This window comes from Erythrolamprus reginae, chromosome 13, assembly GCF_031021105.1.
Source record: "Erythrolamprus reginae isolate rEryReg1 chromosome 13, rEryReg1.hap1, whole genome shotgun sequence".
In the NCBI taxonomy this organism is placed as follows: Eukaryota; Metazoa; Chordata; class Lepidosauria; order Squamata; family Dipsadidae; genus Erythrolamprus; species Erythrolamprus reginae.
In genome coordinates this window covers 13,551,402-13,573,254 of record NC_091962.1, presented here as the reverse complement: position 1 = coordinate 13,573,254, position 21,853 = coordinate 13,551,402, and the positions used below count along the sequence as shown (strand labels likewise).

General features: G+C 45.1%; 1 long non-coding RNA gene across 1 annotated transcript in view; it reads left to right on the top strand.

Moving 5' to 3' along the window:
- Nucleotides 1-21,849, top strand: part of LOC139175260 (uncharacterized) — a 34,128-nt gene extending 12,279 nt beyond the window's left edge. The window contains exons 2-3 of the long non-coding RNA XR_011560497.1: nucleotides 16,938-17,181; nucleotides 21,815-21,849. This is a non-coding gene — a long non-coding RNA (uncharacterized lncRNA). The remainder of the gene's footprint in view (nucleotides 1-16,937; nucleotides 17,182-21,814) is intronic.
- Nucleotides 21,850-21,853: the final 4 nt, after the last annotated feature.

Below are 21,853 nucleotides of genomic sequence, written 5' to 3'. Positions count from 1 at the left end.
TGGACCTACCCACCTGCCTTTTTGTGTTTGATATATCACGGTTAACTATTTCGATCGATTTTTACATTCCAACCGTTTATACCCATTTCCCCAAATTTTATAAAATTCTGTTTTCTCTTTATCTTGTAGTTCCATAGTCAAATTTGTTCATTTTTGCATCATCTAATATTTTCCTCGCTTATTTAATTAATCTTTTATTTTCTTTTTTTAAAAACAACATTATTTTTAATTCCTTTTGAGATTCCAGATTCTGTAAACAGAATCGTTTTTACGAAATGCAAAAATCCTATTTTATTTTTTTTAAAAAAGAGCATGCGATATTAAACTCTTGCCTTAACAGTGACATCAGCCACGCTGCAAAAAGCAAGCATAATAATAATAATTATTATTATTATTATTATTAATTATTAGATTTGTATGCCGCCCCTCTCCGACAACTCGGGGCGGCTCACAACAATAATAACAATGTACAAATCCAATATTTAAAAACACAATTTAAAAACCCTTATTAATAAAATAATCACACAACCCAATCAAACCATACATAAAGCAGTAGTTAGGGGAGGTGTCCATTTCCCCATGCCTGCGGCAAAGGTCAGTTTTCAACAATTTACAAAAGGCAAGGAGGGTGGGGGCAGTTCTGATCTCCGGGAGGAGTTGGTTCCAGAGGGCTGGGGCCATCACAGAGAAGGCTCTTCCCCTGAGCCCCGCCAGACGACATTACAGAAGATGGTCCCGGAGGTATTCTGGTCCGGTGCCATGAAGGGCTTTATAGGTCATAACCAATATTTTTAATTGTGACCGGAAACTGATTGGCAACCAAAAATACAAAATAAATTACATCATCCATTTAAGGACACAGGGCCCAAGGGAAATTCCATTTTTTTTTTTAGCTGTGATACGGACCGAACTACAAAATCCTGTATTTGTAAAATCCAGATTTCTCATCTTGAGTCCATATGTATTTCAAACCCTCTACCCGGAGTGACAGTGTGAATTGCCTTAAAAAAATGAGGAAAGCGAAGACATTTCTTAGTTCTCTGATGCAATTTTTTTCACCGTGTCTGCAAGGCAACTGCTCTTAATTAAACCGGCGCGCCACGGGCTTGGAAAACACCGTTCAACACACACACACACACACAGTGTTCCACACATCCGGTTATTACAACTTCACACTTTGCAACGACTCCAGCAACTCGATTCAGAGATGCCAGAGGACAAAACCAACTTGGCTCAACCAACTTCCCGTGGGAAGAATCAACGGTAGCTTCTCGGCGGTTCTTTACCGACTGCGTCTCTGCTTCGCCCAATTCCTGGAGAAATTTGGGGCCTGGAACTCGGGTGGGTTTTAAGAAGAGACCGGACCACCATTGATCTGAAATGGTCTCCTGCTGGAGCAGGGGGGTGGACTATAAGACCTCCGAAGTTTATTTATTATTTATTTATGTATTATTTAGATTTGTATGCCGCCCCTCTCCGCAGACTCGGGGCGGCTCACAGCAAAATATAACAAATCGTAACAAATCCAAATAAATTTAAAATATTTTTAAAAGTTTAAAAAGAACCCCATTTACTAACAAGCACACACACACAAACATACCATGCATAAATTGTACATGCCCGGGGGAGGTGTTTCAGTTCCCCCATGCCTGACGGCAAAGGTGGGTTTTAAGGAGTTTACGGAAGGCAGGGAGAGTAGGGGCAGTTCTAATCTCTGGGGGGAGTTGGTTCCAGAGAGTCGGGGCTGCCACAGAGAAGGCTCTTCCCCTGGGGCCGGCCAACCGACATTGTTTAGTTGACGGGAACCGGAGAAGGCCAACTCTGTGGGACCTAATTGGTTGCTGGGATTCGTGCGGCAGAAGGCGGTCTCGAAGATATTCTGGTCCAGTGCCATGAAGGGCTTTAAAGGTCATAACCAACACTTTGAATTGTGACCGGAAATTGATCGGCAGCCAATGCAGACTGCGGAGTGATGGCGAAACATGGGCATACCTAGGTAAGCCCATGACTGCTCTCGCAGCTGCATTCTGCACGATCTGGAGTTTCTGAACACTTTTCAAAGGTAGCCCCATGTAGAGAGCATTACAGTAGTCGAACCTCGAGGTGATGAGGGCATGAGTGACTGTGAGCAATGAGTCCCGGTCCAGATAGGGCCGCAACTGGTGCACCAGGCGAACCTGGGCAAACGTCCCCCTCGCCACAGCTGAAAGATGGTTCTCTAATGTGAGCTGTGGATCGAGGAGGATGCCCAAGTTGCGGACCCTCTCCAAGGGGGTCGTTAATTCCCCCCCCCCAGGGTAATGGACGGACAGATGGAATTGTCCTTGGGAGGCAAAACCCATAGCCACTCCGTCTTATCCGGGTTGAGTTTGAGTCTGTTGACACCCAACAACCTTGCAACTGGTTGCCACAGTATAAGAACCTCGCTGTTTTTCAAAAAGTTTTTATTGTTTTTCCCCATCGCCATACATAAATCAATATACAGTGTTCCCTCGATTTTCGCGGGTTCGAACTTTGCGAAAAGTCTATACCACGGTTTTTTCAAAAATATTAATTAAAAAATACTTCACGGGTTTTTTCCCTAGACCACGGTTTTTCCCGCCCGATGACGTCATATGTCATCGCCAAACTTTCATCTGCCTTTAATAAATATTTTTTTAATAAACTTTAATAAATAAACATGGTGAGTAATAATCTAAATGGTTGCTGAGGGAATGGGAAATTGCAATTTAGGGGTTTAAAGTGTGAAGGGAAGGCTTGTGATACTGTTCATAGCCAAAAATAGTGTATTTACTTCCGCATCTCTACTTCGCGGAAATTCGACTTTCGCGGGCAGTCTCGGAACGCATCCCCTTCTTCAGATCTCCGCTTAGTACATTTTTCAAACACAGTGGTGCCTCTACTTACGAACTTAATTCGTTCCGTGACCAGGTTCTTAAGTAGAAAAGTTTGTAAGAAGAAGCAATTTTTCCCCATAGGAATCAATGTAAAAGCAAATAAGGCGTGCGATTGGAGAAACCACAGGGAGGGTGGAGGCCCTGTTTCCTCCCAGGAGATTCTTAGAGAGGCCCCATGGAGGCTTCTCCCTGCCTTTTCCGGTCCTGTTTCCTCCCAGGAGATTCCTAGAGAAGCCCCATGGAGGCTTCTCCCTGCCTTTTCTGGCCCTGTTTCCTCCCAGAAGATTCCTGGAGAGGACCCACAGAGGCTTCTCTCTGCCTTTTCCGGTTACAGTTTCGGAGGCTCGGGTTTGTAAGTGGAAAATGGTTCTCGAGAAGAGGGGGGAAAATCTTGAACACCCGGTTCTTATCCTGAAAAGTTCGTAGGTAGAGGCGTTTGTAGGCAGAGGTACCACTGTACCTTTTAAACCGATCTCGTCTATAATATATATATATATAGAATAGAAGAAAAACAATCAAAATATAGAACGTTGGAGCATCCAACAGAGAGGAGCAATTCTTTCTTTCTTTCTTTCTTTCTTTCTGTCTTTCTGTCTTTCTTTCTTTCTTTCTTTCTTTCTGTGCCCCGTCCCATCAAGCTGGAGAGAAATGATGGATGGGCATCAAACGCTCTTAAATTTCTCCCTGGTTTCCTTGGCCCTGCAACCCCCTTTTTTCAAACCCAGATCCTCCTAAATCAAGAATTCTGTGAGATCTCTTCCTTCCCAATAATTGCAGCTCCCCCCCCCCATCTGAAGTTTCCTCAACTTTTCCCCTCTCTGGGACTCTCTCCAGAGACCCAACGATTACAACAGCCCTCCTCACTTCCCACCAAGTATGACCGCGGAGGCTGGGGATGATGGGGTTTCCTTCCAAACCTCCCGAAGGCGGTAGCAGGGGGCGGGGGGGGGGAAGCCGGAATGACAGGGTTTGCAGGAAAGGCTGCCGAATCCACCCGCTGAACTTTTCAAATTCTTGTGGACTCCAAAACCCCGTTTCTTCCCCCCCCCCCAACACAACCCCTTATGGTGGCAACGAACAATCTCCGAGACAGATTTTTTCCATTATTTCCTTTGGCAAGAGGTCCCTTGGCAGCTTCTATAGGAAAAGTGTGACAGTGCTTCAGGGAAACTCTTTAAAAAGATGTTCAAATCACCTTTTCGTTTAGAACTATGAAACCTCTTGGAAAATATGTGTGTGTGTGTGTGTGTGTGTTTTCGTACATCTTCATGGGTATATGTATGTAGATTGTTGTGAGTTTGGGTTTTTCAAAATATTACAGAGGAAAAAACCTGAACTCACAACAATCTACATATATATGTGTGTGTGTTTATGTATGTATATATGTATGGACTGGCAGTTGGAACAGAGTTCTTTTCAGTTGGGGAGGGGGAGTAGAATGTCTAAACTCCCAGGCCGCAGGCCCGGTGAGTCATGCGCTAGCCACACCAAACGCGCGGTTTATCGAAGGGTTAGCATCAGAGTGTGTTAATATAAGGCAACTGGCAGTTGGAACAGTTAACATGGCTCTCTTAATAAATTGGAACTGGGAAATCCGCCCTCCCTTCTCTGTTTCTCTTCCTTCCTTCTTTCTAATTCTTTTCCCACTGTCTCTCTTTCCCTCTCTCCTTTCTTTCTTTCCTTTCTTCATTCCTTCCTTCTCTTTTTTTCTTTCTATCTTTCCTTCCTTCTTTCTCTTCCTTTCTTTTGCTCTTTCTTTCTTTGTTTCTTTTGCTCTTTCTTTCCTTCTTTTCTTCATTCCTGCCTTTTCTTTTTCTTTCTTTCTTTCTTTCTTTGCTTCCTTCCTTTCTTCCTTCTGGCAGGCCAAAGTCTCTAACTAATTGGCATCTAATTAGACTAGAATTAGTCTAATTCTAATTGGAATCTGATTATTTCCCAGGTGCTATTTGGGACACTGACACCTTCCTTCCTTCCTTCTTTCCTTCCTCCCGTTCCTTCCTTTCTTTCTTTCACCCTTCACTTCCTTCCTTCCCTTTCTTTCACCATTTCTTTCCTTCCTCCCTTCCTTCTTTCCATTCCTTCCTTCCTTTCTTTCTTTCATCCTTTCTTTCTTTCTTTCCTTCCCTTCCTTCCTTCCTTTCTTTCTTTTTTCACCCTTCACTTCCTTCCTTCCTTCCTTTTCTTTCTTTCACCATTTCTTTCCTTCCTCCCTTCCTTCTTTCCTCCCTTCCTTCTTTTCCTTCCTTTCTTTCTTTCTTTCTTTCTTTCTTTCTTCCCATGCCAACCATCCAAATCCTCGCCATTCTATGATGAGAAGCAGCGAAAGGTCTCCCCATCCTTGGCAACCTCGCTTGGCCTTGGCCCTTGGAGCCCCCCAACTCCTCCATAAATTTCCATCCCAGCCAATGTGACAGACATCCATCCATCAGGGCCGGTGGAGGTGCCCTTCAGAGCCAAACCATCGCCTCCGAAATAAGCCTGGAGGCCCAACGCTGGCCCCAACCCACCTCCTACATCTCGAGTTACCCGTTTAGAAAAACCAGCTTTTCTTTTAATTTTCCTCTGTTGTTGTTCCTAGAGGCTGGTGAAGCCACAAATCCTAATATTGGACGGTTGCTTTGAAGGGCCTTGAGGATTTCTCAGAAACTCTTCGGTTCCTGCCCGCGGTTCAGCTTTGCAGCTGGCAGGGTTGGATTTGGCCTGGCCACACCTATTCCCCTGGCCAAAAAAGGGCCCTCGGGCAAAAATTGCTAAATTGCAAAGCTTTTTTCTCCATTTTTTTCCCCCCACCCTTGGTTCCTGACGGCCAGTGGAATCCCAAAAGCCTTTAATGACCGGGTGCTCTTGAAGGGATAAAAAAGCTATGGGGCTGAGGGCATAAACTGAAAATCTCCGCTTTTGCAAAAATGATATTTTTTACATTAAAATAAAAACCCACCCAAGTCTCTAGTCCTCATGAGCGCCCCAAAGCCACGCCCGGTTGCGAGGCCTCGTCCGGATCTTCAGCGGCCAGGAGAAGCTGAAGGAGGACAAATTGAACTGGGCCAGCGTGAAAAAGACCCTGCCCAGCCGGTTTTTGCAAACACAATGCCAACCGGCACACCTGTCGGAGTTTGGCGCCGCAACCAACAATCCACACCCACAAATGAAATAATTCTGCAGGATTCGGGGTTGAAAGCTCTTTTTCCTCCCAACCGTGTCAGTTTAAGCATGATGGGAACGACAGGCCGACATATCTGGGGGGCTGCGAGCTCTCCGGTCGTGGTGGTTTCCGTGAAAGACCTCTCATGACCCTACTAGGTAACGACATCGGAGCTCGCAGGGAGTGGGGATTGTGGCAAATGTCCTTCCCAGCACGGATGGTGTAAATGTCTGCCAGGAAATTGCCAAGCTTAGGGAGCATTGAGGACTCCACATCTCTTCCTCCTCCTCCTCCACCTCTTATTCTTTCCTGCTCATTATTTTCCTCCTCCTCCTCCTCCGTTCTAGCCCTGATATTGTTATCATGTCAGGTCATGAAACGTCTGCAAGAAAACTACTTAGCTCAGAGAGTATCAAAGACCTCCAAGTTCTCCTCCCGTTCTTCTTCTTCTTCTTCTTCCTTCTTCTTCTTCTTCCTCCTCCTCCTCCTCCATCTCTTCTTCTTCTTCTTCCTCTTCTTCCTCCTCTTCTTCTTTCTTCTTCTTCCTCTTCTTCTTCTTCCTCCTCCTCCTTCTCCACCTCCTCCACCTCTTCTTCTTCCTCCTCTTCTTCTTTCTCCTTCTCCCTTCTTTTTCCTTCTCCCTTCTTCTTCTTCCTCTTCTTCTTTCTCCTCCTCCTCCACCTCCTCCATCTCTTCTTCTTCTCTCTTCTTCCTCCTCCTCTTCTTCTTTCTCCTTCTCCCTTCTTCTTCTACTTCTTCCTCTTCTTCTTCCTCCTCCACCTCCTCCATCTCTTCTTCTCCTCTCTTCTTCTTCCTCCTCCTCCTCTTCTTCTTTTTCCTTCTCCCTTCTTCTTCTTCCTCTTCTTCTTCTTTCTCCTCCTCCACCTCCTCCATCTCTTCTTCTTCTCTTTTCTTCCTCCTCCTCTTCTTCTTTCTCCTTCTCCCTTCTTCCTCCTCCTCCTCCTCCGTTCTAGCCCTGATATTGTTATCTAGGTGGGCCATGAAATGTCTGCAAGAAAATTACTTACTTCAGAGAGTATCAAAGACCTCCAAGTTCTCCTCCCATTCTTCTTCTTTCTTCTTCTTCTTCTTCCTCCTCCACCTCCTCCATCTCTTCTTCCTCCTCCTCTTCGTCTTTCTCCTTCTCCCTTCTTCTTCCTCTTCTTCTTTCTCCTCCTCCTCCACCTCCTCCATCTCTTCTTCTTCCTCCTCTTCTTCTTTCTCCTTCTCCCTTCTTCTTCTTCCTCCTCTTCTTCTTTCTCCTTCTCCCTTCTTCCTCCTCCTCCACCTCCTCCATCTCTTCTTCTCCTCTCTTCTTCCTCCTCCTCTTCTTCTTTCTCCTTTTCCCTTCTTCTTCTTCTTCCTCTTCTTCTTCTTTCTCCTCCTCCTACACCTCCTCCATCTCTTCTTCTTCTCTCTTCTTCTTCCTCCTCCTCCTCTTCTTTCTCCTTCTCCCTTCTTCTTCTACTTCCTCTTCTTCTTCCTCCTCCTCCACCTCCTCCATCTCTTCTTCTTCTCTCTTCTTCTTCCTCCTCTTCTTCTTTTCCCTTCTTCTTCTTCTTCTTCCTCCTCCTCTTCTTTCTCCTTCTCCCTTCTTCTTCTACTTCCTCTTCTTCTTCTTCCTCCTCCTCCACCTCCTCCATCTCTTCTTCTTCTCTCTTCTTCTTCCTCCTCTTCTTCTTTTCCCTTCTTCTTCTTCTTCTTCCTCCTCCTCTTCTTTCTCCTTCTCCCTTCTTCTTCTTCTTCCTCCTCCGTTCTAGCCCTGATATTGTTATCGAGTCTGGTCATGAAGCGTCTCCAAGAATGCCACCCAGCTCGGAGAGTTCAACCCTGATCTACTGAAAAAAAAAATCCCCCGATCTCTAGAGGAGGCCAGGTTTCGGGGGGTGGGTGGGGGTGGATGATGGGTCAAAGGGAAACAGACGGTCTGGCCCAACCCACCCCCACAGTGACCCTCTTACGACCTTCCCCTGGAGCTCCGTGGAAGGTGGCCTCCCAAGAGACTTCCCCCTAGCCCAGCTAGTCAGCAACCGTTGCAAGCTGCATTGTCTACCCTTTGTGTTAAATCCAAACCCTTGTGGAGTTGTGAGTCACCCGGGAGGATTTTCCCGACTGGAAAATATGCTTCTGTGTTGCCGCTGGTGACCCACTGACCTCCGAATGAAAAAATAAAAGTCCCCCCCAGCTGGAGAGAGCTGGGCTGATGTGCTTAGTCTTTGGTGACTCAAGATTTCACCCAAGCGATACAAGACGTTCCTTAGATCCCTGGACAGTGGGGTGGGGGGGATGACGAGGGTATTTGGGTAGGTTGAACGTTGGTGGGATGACTTACTCGTCAGATAGACCCTTCAGGGGGGGGGGGCTTGTCCAGAAAGTCTTTGAGGATCAACTTTGTCCTGTGCGTCAAAAGGGATTTGGGTGCCCATCCAACTTTCTCAAGCAAAGCCAGCGAAGGGCTGAGAATTATTTTTTTTTTACTACCACGCTGTGGGCATGGCTTATTTTGTGGGTGTGGCTTGCCAACCATGTGACCAAGGTGGGAGTGACTTGACGATCATGTGACCAGGTTCTTAAGTAGAAACGTTTGTAAGGAGAAGCAACTTTTCCCATAGGAATCAACGTAAAAGCAAATAAGGTGTGCGATTGGGAAAACCACAGGGAGGGTGGAGACCCTGTTTCCTCCCAAGTGATTCCCAGAGAGGCCCCACGGGTGCTTCTCCCCTCCTTTTCCAGCCCTGTTTCCTCCCGGGAGATTCCTAGAGAGGTCTCACGGAGGCTTCTCCCCGCCTTTTCTGGCCCTGCTTCCTGCCAGGAGATGCCTAGAGAGGCCCCACAGAGGCTTCCCTCTGCCTTTTCGGGCCCTGTTTCCTCCCAGGAGATTCCTAGAGAGGCCCCACGGAGGCTTCTCCCTGCCTTTTCCGGTTACAGTTTCGGAGGCTCGGGTTCTTAAGTGGAAAATGGTTCTTGAGAAGAGGCAAAAAAATATTGAACACCCGGTTCTTATCTTGAAAAGTTTGCAAGTAGAGGCATTCTTAGGTAGAGGGACCACTGTATTTGAAAGTTACGCTGCTGTGTGTGTGTTGGGGGTGTGAGGGATTAATTCCCCCCGCCCCCCGCTTTGCAAATTGACAAAATCCCTCGGCCAGCCAAAATTCCAGATTTTTGCAGACAGGAAAAAGAGAGAGAGAGAGAAGAAAGAGGGAGGGGAAGAAGAAAAACACAATTTTTTTCCGCTGTGTCAGGGAATAGTTGTCTGCTTTGTGGGTCCCCCCCCTCCCCATTCCCAGCCCTCCCTCTCCCGTCTGTCCCACGCTGAATTTCTTGGCCGAGGGGGCTTAAAGGAGAAAGGGTCACCGCCAGGGGGGGGGAGAAAACCGAGTCAGCAAAAAGAAAGGAGGTTTTTTGTGTTTGTGTTGTGCTTTCTGAGGAGGGTGGGATGACAAGCAAAGACCCTGGGGGGGCAGTGAGGGGGGGTAGGAGGCTGTGTGTTTGTTGTGTGCATTCAACCCAGGCTTCGAGTGGCTTGGAATTTGTGCTGTTTTCTTTTTGCAAGATTACAAAAAGGGGGTTGCCCACCCTGGTTTTTGTAGTCTAAAGCAAGAAGACTAGAATTCTCAATTCTGCTGGTGATTGGTTCTAAGTCACCTAGCTGGCTTTTATGCCTAAAGTGGGACTAGAACTCCCAGTCTCCTGGTGATTGGCCCAAATTGGCTTTTATGCCTAAAACAGGACTAGAACTCCCCATCTCCCGGTGATTGGCCCACAGTCACCCAATTGGCTTTCCTACCTAAGGTGGAACTAGAACTCCCAATCTCCATGTAATTGGCCCGCAGTCACCCAGTCAACTTTCATACCTAAGGCGGGACTAGAACTCCCAGTCTCCTGGTGATTGGCCCAAAGTCACCCAATTGGCTTTCCTACCTAAGGTGGGACTAGAACTCCCCGTCTCCTGATGATTGGTCCAAAGTCACCCAATTGGCTTTCCTACCTAAGGCGGGACTAGAACTCCCTGTCTCCTGGTGATTGACCCAAAGTCACCCAATTGGCTTTCCTACCTAAGGCGGGACTAGAACTCCCCGTCTCCCGGTGATTGGCCCAAAGTCACCCAATTGGCTTTCCTACCTAAGGTGGGACTAGAACTCCCTGTCTCCTGGTGATTGACCCAAAGTCACCCAATTGGCTTTCCTACCTAAGGCGGGACTAGAACTCCCCGTCTCCTGGTGATTGGCCCAAAGTCACCCAATTGGCTTTCCTACCTAAGGCGGGACTAGAACTCCCCGTCTCCTGGTGATTGGCCCAAAGTCACCCAATTGGCTTTCCTACCTAAGGCGGGACTAGAACTCCCCGTCTCCTGGTGATTGGCCCAAAGTCACTCAGTCAACTTTCATACCTATGTTCAACTTGACCCTGACGAAAACCTTGGAGAAAATAAGAAAAATCCAGAGGGTTTTTTTTTTAAAAAAAAAAAATCATTTTTGTCAGATTTACAGCCTGTAATTTGCGAAGCCTCCCATCCATCTAGTTTTTTAACAGACAGAATGATGCCATCCATTCCGTGTCCACTTCTCGCCCCCACCCCTCCCCAGGGCGTTGGGACAGTCCAGGCCTACCAGCACAGAATGTGAAGGTCATTGGCCCACGTCACCATACAGGGGGGTGGGGGAACGGATACGAAGGGCATCCGAGAATCGGACCACGGCTTGGTGTCGTCGCCTGCTCGGAAAACATTCCAGACAGAAAGCAAAACTTTCGAAAGAAATACAGGGGTACCTCTACCTAAGAACGCCTCTACTTAAGAACTTTTCTAGATAAGAACCGTGTGTTCAAGATTTTTTTTGCCTCTTCTTAACCATTTTCTACTTAAGAACCCGAACCCGGAAAAAATTCCCAGGAAATTTGAGAGCGGCACAAAGGCCCGGCCAGTTTCTTGCCATTCCCCCTTTAATCCCGACCGTCTCCGGCTTTTCTGGGCTGCCAGAGGAGCCTTTCGGTGGCGGTTAAGGAGGCTTTGGCAGCCCAGAGCGAACGAAGCATTTTCCTTTCTCTGGGCGCTTGGAGAGGGAATAAACCTCTGCCAGGACCCAGAGAAAAGAAACGCTTCCTTCACTCTGGTCAGTGACTGTCCTCCTCCTCTTCTTCTTCTTCCTCCTCCCACCCAAATTCCGAGCTTTTATTTCTTCCTAATAGGTTTGCACACATTATTTGCTTTTACGTTGATTCCTATGGGAAAAATTACTTTTTACAAACTTTTCTACTTAAGAACCTGGTCACGGAACGAATTAAGTAATTTAAAGGTACCGCTGTAAACGAAGATGGGGGACGGGGGACAGGACTAATAGGTTTTTTTAAAATAAATAAATAAATAAATAAATAGTATTTAGTGCAATATTAAAAAATGCAAATAATATTTCTGCGGACCGCCAAAGTTTCCTCGCAGACTGCTGGTTGGTGTGACCACTGTGTTAGTTCGACTTTCAGCTCAGGGATGCAAGCGGGCGGGGGGAAATGTCTTCAGTTGGGCCCAAAGCAGAAAAAGAAATATTTTTTGGAAGGGACCTTCGAGGTCTTCTAGACCAGTGTTAGACCAGTGTTTCCCAACCTTGGCAACTTGTAATTATTTGGACTTCAACTCCCAGAATTCCCCAGCCAGCATATGCTGGCTGGGGAATTCTGGGAGTTGAAGTCCAAATATCTTCAAGTTGCCAAGGTTGGGAAACACTGGTCTAGATTAACCCTCGACTCAGGAATTCAAGCAGTGGCCCAAATAAAGAAAAATGAAAGTTAGTTCCTTTCAAACAAATCTTTTAGGAAGCGATGGGCGAGCTGGATAGCCACGCCAACTTGTATTCATGCTGCGGCGCATTGCAAATTCTGGAAAAACCTCCTTGACTTTTCTACGGGAAGTTTGGTAGGGAAAAGCCCGTATATTTTTTTCCGGCAGAGCTTTCTGGAGTGGCTCATAAAGGGAATTCGAATCCCAAACCGGCCATCCCGAACCCACAATGGGCCATTTGCCAGTTCGAGTTTGTCTGCGTGTCTTTTCGGCCTGTCACTCCTGTGGACATCTCGAGCCACGATTTCGACTTCCCGCCCATCCGAGAACCGACGAGTAGAAATAGCACGCGGGATTTATTGTGCGTGTGTTTGTGTGCTTAGGAACCCCTTCCTGGGAGGGTCTTACAGCATCCTCCCCATCCCATCATTTTTTCAGATCCCGAGGGAATCCACTGGATTTTTTCTCGCAGGATGACGCGCTCGGCCTGCGGAGCGAGGAGTCGGCGAGAATCGCCACCGACGTCAAACGGGAAATTTATTTTTTTTTCCCAGACATCCACGGCCAACAACCCCCATTCCTGGGGCTGGAATTGAGCTGGGATGCAGCCCACTTCCTTGCTCCGAAGTTCCAGAGACCTCCTTCCAGAAATTTCTGCAAGGATCCACTACTCCCGTATGGTGAAGGGCTGGCGGACCGATCCGTCCGTTTCTAAACTTCTGCATTACCTCCCTCCCCTGGTCGTTGCCCCATTTTTGATCTCGCTTATTTATTATGTCTCTCTCTTTCTGTGCTTTCCCTCTTTCTTTCTTTCTTTCTTTCTTTCTTTCTTTCTTTCTTTCTCCACCCTTCTTAATTCTCCTTTTGTCTTTCTCTTGGGATCAAATCTCATTTTCTCCCAATTGTTTGACGCAAGCCTTTTTCTTTGCCATCTTTCTCTCCATCTCTTTCTCTCTCTCCATATTTCTCTCTTTCTCCCTCTCCCTGTCTTCTCTCTCTCCAACTCTTTCACTCACTCCCTCTCTCTCATCTCTCTCTCCCTCCCTCCCTCCCTCCCTCCATCTCTTTCTCTCCCTCTCTCTTTCTCTCTCTCTCCCGCTCTCTTTCTCTCCCTTCCTCTCTTTCTTTCTCTCTCTCTCTCTATCTCTTTCTGTCTCTCCCTCTATTCTCTCATCTCTTTCACTCCCTCTTTTCTCTCTCTCCATCTTGTCCCTTCCTCTTTCTCTCTCCTATCTCTCTCCCGCTCTTTCTCTCTCCATCTCTTTCAGTCCCTTCCTCTCTCCATCTCTCTCTCTCTCCTCTATCTCCAACTCTCTCTCCTTCGCTCTTCATCTCTCTCTCCATCTCCATCTCTTTCTCTTTCCATCTCTTTCAGTCCCTCCCTCTCTTCATCTCTCTCTCCTTCTCTATCTCCAACTCTCTCTCCTTCGCTCTTCATCTCTCTCTCCATCTCCATCTCTTTCTCTTTCCATCTCTTTCAGTCCCTCCCTCTCTTCATCTCTCTCTCTCTCCTTCTCTATCTCCAACTCTCTCTCCTTCACTCTTCATCTCTCTCTCTCTCCATCTCTTTTCCCCCCCCCCCTCTCTTTTGCTGGCTCGCTTCTTTTGCTGACACCGAATTTGGGCCGGCCGGACATCTGGAAGCCATCACCAGTGCCGTAAATAGAGCCGCCTTCCAAATTTCCCACCAAAGGGAAAAAAAAAAAACACCACCCCATGTTGTGGCAGGCTAATCTTTTTAAAGCAATGGGCCTCCCTTTTGTTCCTTTCTTTCTCTCCAGGGTCTCCATCATTCCTGTAGAAACCAGCAAAAAAAATATATATATAATATAAAAGAGAGAGGCGGAAAAAGACAATTGCGAAAGGAGAAAAAAAAACCCCAGATTTGCACATTTCGTTCCCAACTGACTTTGCAAAGGACTTTGCAAAATCCCCGGAGACGATGCCGAAGGAAGGGAGGCGTCTGTTGTACGTCACCCCCGCTGGCAGCCGGATCCTGGCCTGATTATCTCGGCTTGATTGCTGGTGGCAGCCTTTGCGAGAATCCGGGTTTCTGGAATTGCAAAGCCAGAGGTTCCTCTACAGCCTCAGGCTGATTTCTCCAGCTGGGGCACAAGGCCGAGAGGAGACAGCTGGACAAAGATCCCTCCGGCAAAGGAGAAACCGCTGAGTTGGGGAGGCCGAGCGGAGATGAAGGAACCGCGGTGGAGGAGGCTGGACGGGTTCCTGGTCGTCCTTCTCCGGTTTTTGGAGAAGATTCATATTTTCCTGGGCTGAGAGCCACTGGCTTTGGAGGCTCTGCACGAATGAGTAAAACGGGAGGCAGGCCAAAAACCAGGGCTTTTGTCTGCAGGGGTCTTTCGGTGTGGCTCCAAATGTGGCAGGGTCTTTTTTGTGACCCAGCTACGAAACATCATCAGGGCCAGAACAAAAACATAAAAGATTGACGGCAGGAAAAGACCTCCTGGTCCATCTAGTCTGCCCTTATACTAGTTCCTGTATTTTAATCTTAGGATGGATCTATGTTTATCCCAGGCAGGTTCAATTCAGTCATTTACCAACCACGTCTGCTGGAAGTTTGTTCCAAGCATCTACTACTCTTTCAGTCAAATGATATTTTCTCACGTTGCTTCTGAACTTTACCCCAGCTAACCTCAGATTGTGCCCCCTTGTTCTTGGGTTCACTTTCCTATTAAAAACACTTCCCTCCTGGACCTTATTTAACCCTTTCACATGTTTAAGTGTTTCGATCATGTCCCCCCTTTTCCTTCTGTCCTCCAGACTCTATAGATTGAGTTCATTAACTCTTTCCTGATACGTTTTATGCTTAAGGACCTTCCACCATTCTTGTTTTATTATTATTATTATTATTATGTCAGTACAACACAGCAAATTAGATCACTATGCTGGATTTCGTATTTCATCACCAGTCAGGCGCTTCCCAAGCACCTAGGGCTGCGTGATGTAGCGGCGAATTATGTTTGCCGATCCCAGTAAAGCGGCCTTTTGCAATTGACAGATGGAGATTTTGTCAATTCCGATGGTTTTCAAATGTCCACTGAGATCCTTTGGCACTGCGCCCAGCGTGCCAAGTACCACTGGGACCACTTTCACGGGCTTATGCCAGAGTCGTTGCAGCTTGATTTTTAGATCTTCGTATTTCACTAATTTCTCTAGCTGCTTCTCCTCAATTCTGCTGTCTCCTGGGATTGTGATGTTGATGATCCATACTATTATTATTATTATTATTATTATTATTATTATTATTATTATTAATGAGTTTTGAGGCATTCAAATTTTGAGTCGCCATTAAGTAGAGCCCATAGCTCCTAAATGAAGCATGGAGGCTTTCTGCCACTAGAGGGCGCCCACAAGCTTTCTATCAATCTTCTCTTCCCCCCCCCCCCCAAAAAAAAATCCATACATTTTTGTGTGTTTGAATGATACAAAAGGCAAACCTGGGCTTAGGCACAGAGACAACACACACACATCCTTACAGATATTCCAATGTTGGCTGCAGTCTGCATCCACCACTATTTGATCTACCTAACTTTTCCCCCCTGACCATTAAACTGTAGAATCCTAGGGAATCATCTAGTCCAGCCCAAGTAGTAGATGCTTGGAACAAACTTCCAGCAGATGTGGTTGGTAAATGTAAACATGCCTGGGATAAACATAGATCCATCCTAAGATAAAATACAGGAAAGAGTAGAAGGGTAGACTCGATGGACCAGGAGGTCTTTTTCTGCCGCCAATCTTCTATGTTTCTAAGTTTTTTATATCATCCTGGTCCATTGTTTTTTTGTTTTGGGGATGGTGGTGGTAATTTTTTAAATTTTTCTCCATGCAAGCTTCTTCAATACATTTAAAATTATTTTCATATTATAATAAAAACTGTATCGAGTTAGTAAATTATTTATAATTACTCTCCCACAAAAAAATATTAGTTCCCAATCAATTACTTCCGGTATCAATCCAGTCCCCCCCCCCCAATTTTGACCTCTAATTTGTCATCTAGATATCTAATTTTCAATCAGATGCAGAGGTGGGTTCTGACAGGTTCAGACCGACTTGCCGAAACCGGTAGCAACCCACTGGTGACATCACGACGATGTCACAGAACTGGTTCGGTCGATGACGGTCTGCGGGCACCACCATTTTTAAAAAAAAAATAATTGGATATTTTTAAAGGGGTTTTTTTTTTGGTGTGGGGGTTTATTTTAAATGTTTTAATGCTGGAAGCTGCTAGATAAAAGGGAGTATGGGGGGAAATATTATTTTTCTAAAAAGGAGTTAAATACACCATCTATTTAACATTCTTTCTCTCTCTATCATCTACAGTATATGTCTATCATCTAATTATCATTCTCTATCTATTCTATCTATCTATTTATCTACCTACCTACCTACCTACCTAACCACCCACCTATCCATCCATCCTATCTACCTTCCACATCTATCTATGTATCTACCTAGTATCTATCTATCTATCTATCTCTATCTTTCTATCTATCTATCTCTATCTATCTATCTATCTTTCTATCTATCTATCTTTCTATCTATATCTATCTATCTATCTATTTACGGTATCTTATCCATCCATCCATCCATCATCTATCTATCTACCGATTAGGTCCCACAGAGTTGGCCTTCTCCGGGTCCCGTCGACTAAACAATGTCGTTTGGTGGGTCCCAGGGGAAGAGCCTTCTCTGTGGCGGCCCCGACTCTCTGGAACCAGCTCTCCCCGGATATTAGAACTGCCCCCACCTTTTTTGCCTTTCGTAAACTCCTTAAAACCCACCTTTGCCGCCAGGCATGGGGGAATTGAGATAGCTGCCCCGGGCCTATACAATTTATGCCTGGTATGTCTGTGTGTATGTTTTTTTTAATGTTTTTAAATTATTAGATTTGTCATGAATTGTTTTACTGCTGTTGTCAGCCGCCCCAAGTCTACGGAAAAGGGTGGCATACAAATCTAATAAATAATAATAATAATAATAATAATAATAATAATAATAATCTTTCTTTGTATCTCTGTAATCTATGGTATATCTAATTATCTGTCATCTAGCTGTCGTTCTCTCTATCATCTCTATCTGTCTAATATGGGCCTTCTTTCAACAGGGCACCTTGTGGCTTCTGGCTGAAAAGGAAGAGATAAAAACACCAGGAATTGCCTTATGGGTCCTTGTCCTCCCTCTCCTAGACCATCGGGGTCGGTCAGGTCCCCACGGAAAACCTCTCCCAAGCTGCGTCCATCTGCAGACCGAGTTAAGGCTCAACTCTAACCCTGGAGGATCTTCAAGATTACTGACAAGGCCAATTAGAATCCACTGCTGATTATACAATTAACACAAGAAGGTATTAGGTGGGGGGTGCTACAAAATAGGGGCAAAATTGGCCATTGCTGGGGGTAGCAATTTTCCACAGACTGCCAGGGTTTTCCATGCATGGCATCAATTTGTTTTCCCTGCGTCCTTAAAAGCCCACAGCCGAGCATTGAAGGCCAACACAGTCTATCTGATTCTAGAGGTTTTCTTTCTATTTCTGATTCTGGGAGGAGGACATTGCATAGTGAGTCTTGCAAAGGGAGGAGTGATTTTGAGGGTGAGGTGAACAGGGAGATGGGCCTTGAAGGCTTTGCTCCCCACCTGAGGAAGGAAGGAAGGAGGGAGGGAGGGAGGGAAAGAAGGAGGGAGGGAGGGAAGGAAGGAAGGAAGGAAATTTGTGTGACAAAAGAAGGAAGAGAGGAAGGGAAAGGAAAAAAGGAGGGGGGAGGGAAGGAAGGATGGATGGATGGAAGGAAATTTGTGTGAGAAAGAGGGAGGAAAAGAAAGAAGGAAAGAAAAGGAAAGGAAATAATAATAATAATAACAACAACAACAACAATAATAATAATAATAACAATAATAATAATAAATAACCGCTTTTATTGTCATTGTACATCATGTAGACAACAAAAGGAAAAGAAAGGAAAAAAGGGAGGGAGGAAGGAGGGAAGGAAGGAAGGAAATTTGTGTGACAAAAGAAGGAAGAGAAGAAGGGAAAGGAAAAAAGGAGGGGGGGAGGGAAGGAAGGATGGATGGATGGAAGGAAATTTGTGTGAGAAAGGGAGGAAAAGAAAGAAGGAAAGGAAATAATAATAATAACAACAACAATAATAATAATAATAATAAATAACCGCTTTTATTGTCATTGTACATCATGTAGACAACAAAAGGAAAAGAAAGGAAAAAAGGGAGGGAGGAAGGAGGGAAGGAAGGAAGGAAATTTGTGTGAGAAAGAGGGAGGAAAAGAAAGAAGGAAAGAAAAGGAAAGGAAATAATAATAACAATAACAACAATAATAATAATAATAATAATAATAATAAATAACCGCTTTTATTGTCATTGTACATCATGTAGACAACAAAAGGAAAAGAAAGGAAAAAAGGGAGGGAGGAAGGAGGGAAGGAAGGAAGGAAATTTGTGTGAGAAAGAGGGAGGAAAAGAAAGAAGGAAAGAAAAGGAAAGGAAATAATAATAACAATAACAACAATAATAATAATAATAATAATAATAATAATAATAATAATAAATAACCGCTTTTATTGTCATTGTACATCATGTAGACAACAAAAGGAAAAGAAAGGAAAAAAGGGAGGGAGGAAGGAGGGAAGGAAGGAAGGAAATGGGTGTGAGAGAAGAGGGAAGGATGACAAAAGGAAAGAGGAAGGAAAGAAGGACAATAAAGAAACAATAAAACAAACAGTGAAGAGGAGCCCAGCAAGAATACAAAACGTTTGCCTTCTAAAATGTTCTTTTAGATCACAGAAAATTTCACGGCCGTCCAACACCATGTTACATTTTTCAGTCGCTCTGGACCAGAACAGCCAAGATTTGGGGCGTAGCAATCTGGCTTGTTCCGTCCCTGATTTATTACTTCAAACTGCTGGCTTAGAAGACCGAAGGCCCGGCACCAAATCCAGCCCAGCCGGTCTTTCTGTCGTCACCCCCACTTTTTAAAAATATATATATTTAAAAATCTGGAGGGCACAATCTAGAACGAATCCAGGACAAGCTTTGGCGGATGCCAGGACGAAGAATAAAAAAACATGTTTTACATGCAAACTCGTGGGTGGTTGTCTTGCAGCAAACACAATAATTACTTGTTAAAAAAATAAAATAAAATAACGGACGGCAGAATTTGGTTTAAAATTTGGAAGCCGGGCCGGGGCAGAGAGAGTCAGATGCAGCCGAAAACAATTAAGACTAGACTGACAGGGTTTTGTTTTTGTTTTTAAATAGAAAACAAAAAGGGAATATTGATAGAAAAGGAATATAGAGAGAGTTTAAACTATCGTGATTAAAAGAGAAAGAAAATGGGGGGAAAATTGAGTTAAACCCAGATGACAGAATCAGACTAAGGAGGAAGCATTAGATTAATAACGTATACCGAAAATAAAGACTTAACAGTATAGATATAATGTTAAACAACAAGGAATTTAAAAGTGATGCTGACAGCCCAAAGAAGGTTGTTATCAATCTGTTAAAGGTAATGTCAGCGTCCCAATTAACATATGAGAAATAAATCAGGGTCCAAACTTTGGCCATCTTCCAAGTTCCAATTTAGTAACAGAGCCCTGTGGGATACGAACGGTAGTCAACATATAAGGTCTGTGTATGTATATTTATATCCTACATGGGAAGAAACCCGAATATACCAAGACCATCATACCTGTACCCGTGAAAATCTACGAAAACAAATATATATATATATGTGCGTGTGTGTGTATGTGTGTGTGTAGATTGTTCTGAGTTCGGGTTTTGCCCCGTATAATATTTTGAATGTCTATGCGATGTTTTGGTGAAATCACATTCACTGTCATCAGGCTGAAGTTTAAGCTTCGTGCTGCTGTAAATATAGGGGTTTTTTAACACAAATATACATACACAGACCTTTTAAAAACATTAGACAATGTGTGACAGACCTATTTCCTATTTCCTATGTGCTCTATCAACAGTGTGTTGCTATTATAACCTTCCTTCCTTCTTGCCTTCCTTCCTTCTTCACCTTCCTTCCTTCTTGCCTTCCTTCCTTCCTCCTGTTCCTTCCTTCCTTCTTCATCTTCCTTCCTTCTTGCCTTCCTTCCTTCCTCTTGTTCCTTCCTTCCTTCCTTCTTCCCCTTCCTTCCTTCCTGCTTGCCTTCCTTCCTTCCTCCCGGTCCTTCCTTTCTTCCTTCTTGCCTTCCTTCCTCCCTTTTCTTCCTTCCTTCCTTCTTGCCTTCCTTCCTTCTTCACCTTCCTTCCTTCTTGCCTTCCTTCCTTCCTCCTGTTCCTTCCTTCCTTCCTTCCTGCTTGCCTTCTTTCCTTCCTTCTTCCCCTTCCTTCCTTCCTGCTTTCCTTCCTTCCTCCCTTTCCTTCCTCCCCTTCCTTCCTTTCTTCTTCCCCTTCCTTCCTTCCTTCCTTCCTTCCTCCCCTTCCTTCCTTCCCCTTCCTTCCTTCCTCCCCTTCCTTCCTTCCTTCCTCCCCTTCCTTCCTGCTTTCCTTCCTTCCTTCCTCCCGTTCCTTCCTTCCTCCCCTTCCTTCCTTCCTCCCCTTCCTTCCTTCCTCCCCTTCCTTCCTTTCTTCCTCCCCTTCCTTCCTTCCTTCCTCCCCTTCCTTCCTTCCTCCCCTTCCTTCCTTTCTTCCTCCCCTTCCTTCCTTCCTTCCTTCCTTCCTCTCCTTCCTTTCCTCCTCACTGGAGGTTTCCAAAGAGAGACTGGACAATCTATTTGTCTGAAACCTTCTATACTAGGTTCCCTGTCTGAAAGAGGGGTTTGACTAGAAGACCTCTCAGGCCCCTTCCAATTCTGTCCCTCTGTTATTCTATTCCATTCTTCTGGTCATTGGTGGGGGGGGAAGCCCTCTTTGAGATTGCAATGAGGGTGAAGGGCATCTCAGAGAGACACACACCCCCTCCCAAGTCTCCGATTCTCCACCACCCCCTGCCCCCACCTCTAGGTCTCATCTCCTCCACCCCACCTGCCTATCATTTAAGAAGCTGTTGGAAATACCCTTCCTGAGCTGTTTAAAACTCTCCCAAAGGCGGATTAGCTCCATTAATCGGGCAAGTTAAATCACAGCGTTTCGAGAAGAACTTCAGAATAGAACAAGAAAAACAGAATAACATATATAGAGAGAGATAGATCTATATATTAATTTTCCACCCTGCTGCTTGTAACCGGAGACTGAGCCCAATCCAGTGCTTCACTGTCCAGCTTTCGGAATTCTCCCGTCCAGAGTGTTGAAAAAAATAAGTTTTTTAAAACCAGGTAAGCAGCTTAAACTAGTCTTGTAATGGGGAAGGGTTTAAAAAAAAAAAAAAAAAAAAGAAGCCGAAACCTTAGGGGAAAATTAACAAAAATGCATCAAGGTTCAAGGTTCGTCCTTTGAATTTAAATTTAGTGCCGTCCCTGGGGGTCCTTCCTTTTATTTGGGTTTTTAAAAGCCTGGAGGGACCTGTTTAGAGGAAGAAAATTGGGCTTTGATTTCTCATTTGTTCTTCGCAGGTTCAGACCAAGGGGGGAGTTTCGGTCCAGTTTTGCAAGAATAAATTTAAAACACACACACACACACACACACACACACTATCGAATAGAGAAGAATGCAATGGGGGGGGGGTTCCCCCTTTCCCCAGTTATTAATGCGAAAGGAGGAGGCAAAGATCACGTAGTCTTAATTATTATTATTATTATTATTTTTCCCCCTGATTTTATTTAGGACTGTTTTATAATTTGGGTCGCCCCCTAATCGTATTTTCTGGTAGCTTGCATTGACCGACAAGATAAACATTATGTATGATAGGGAAGTTTATATACAGTATGTCTTTTAAAAATGCACTACCAGATTCTGTGCTTACACATAACGATTTGACTTGTCAGTCTGTCTATCTCTATCCATCTATCTTGGTTTTTTCTTTCATTCCTCCTTTGACCTCCCTACCCATTGTCCCCAGACATGGCCCTGTTTTCCCCCTCGCAGGTCGCCCTGATCTGCAAAGCTCTGCAGGAGAGCGGTCCC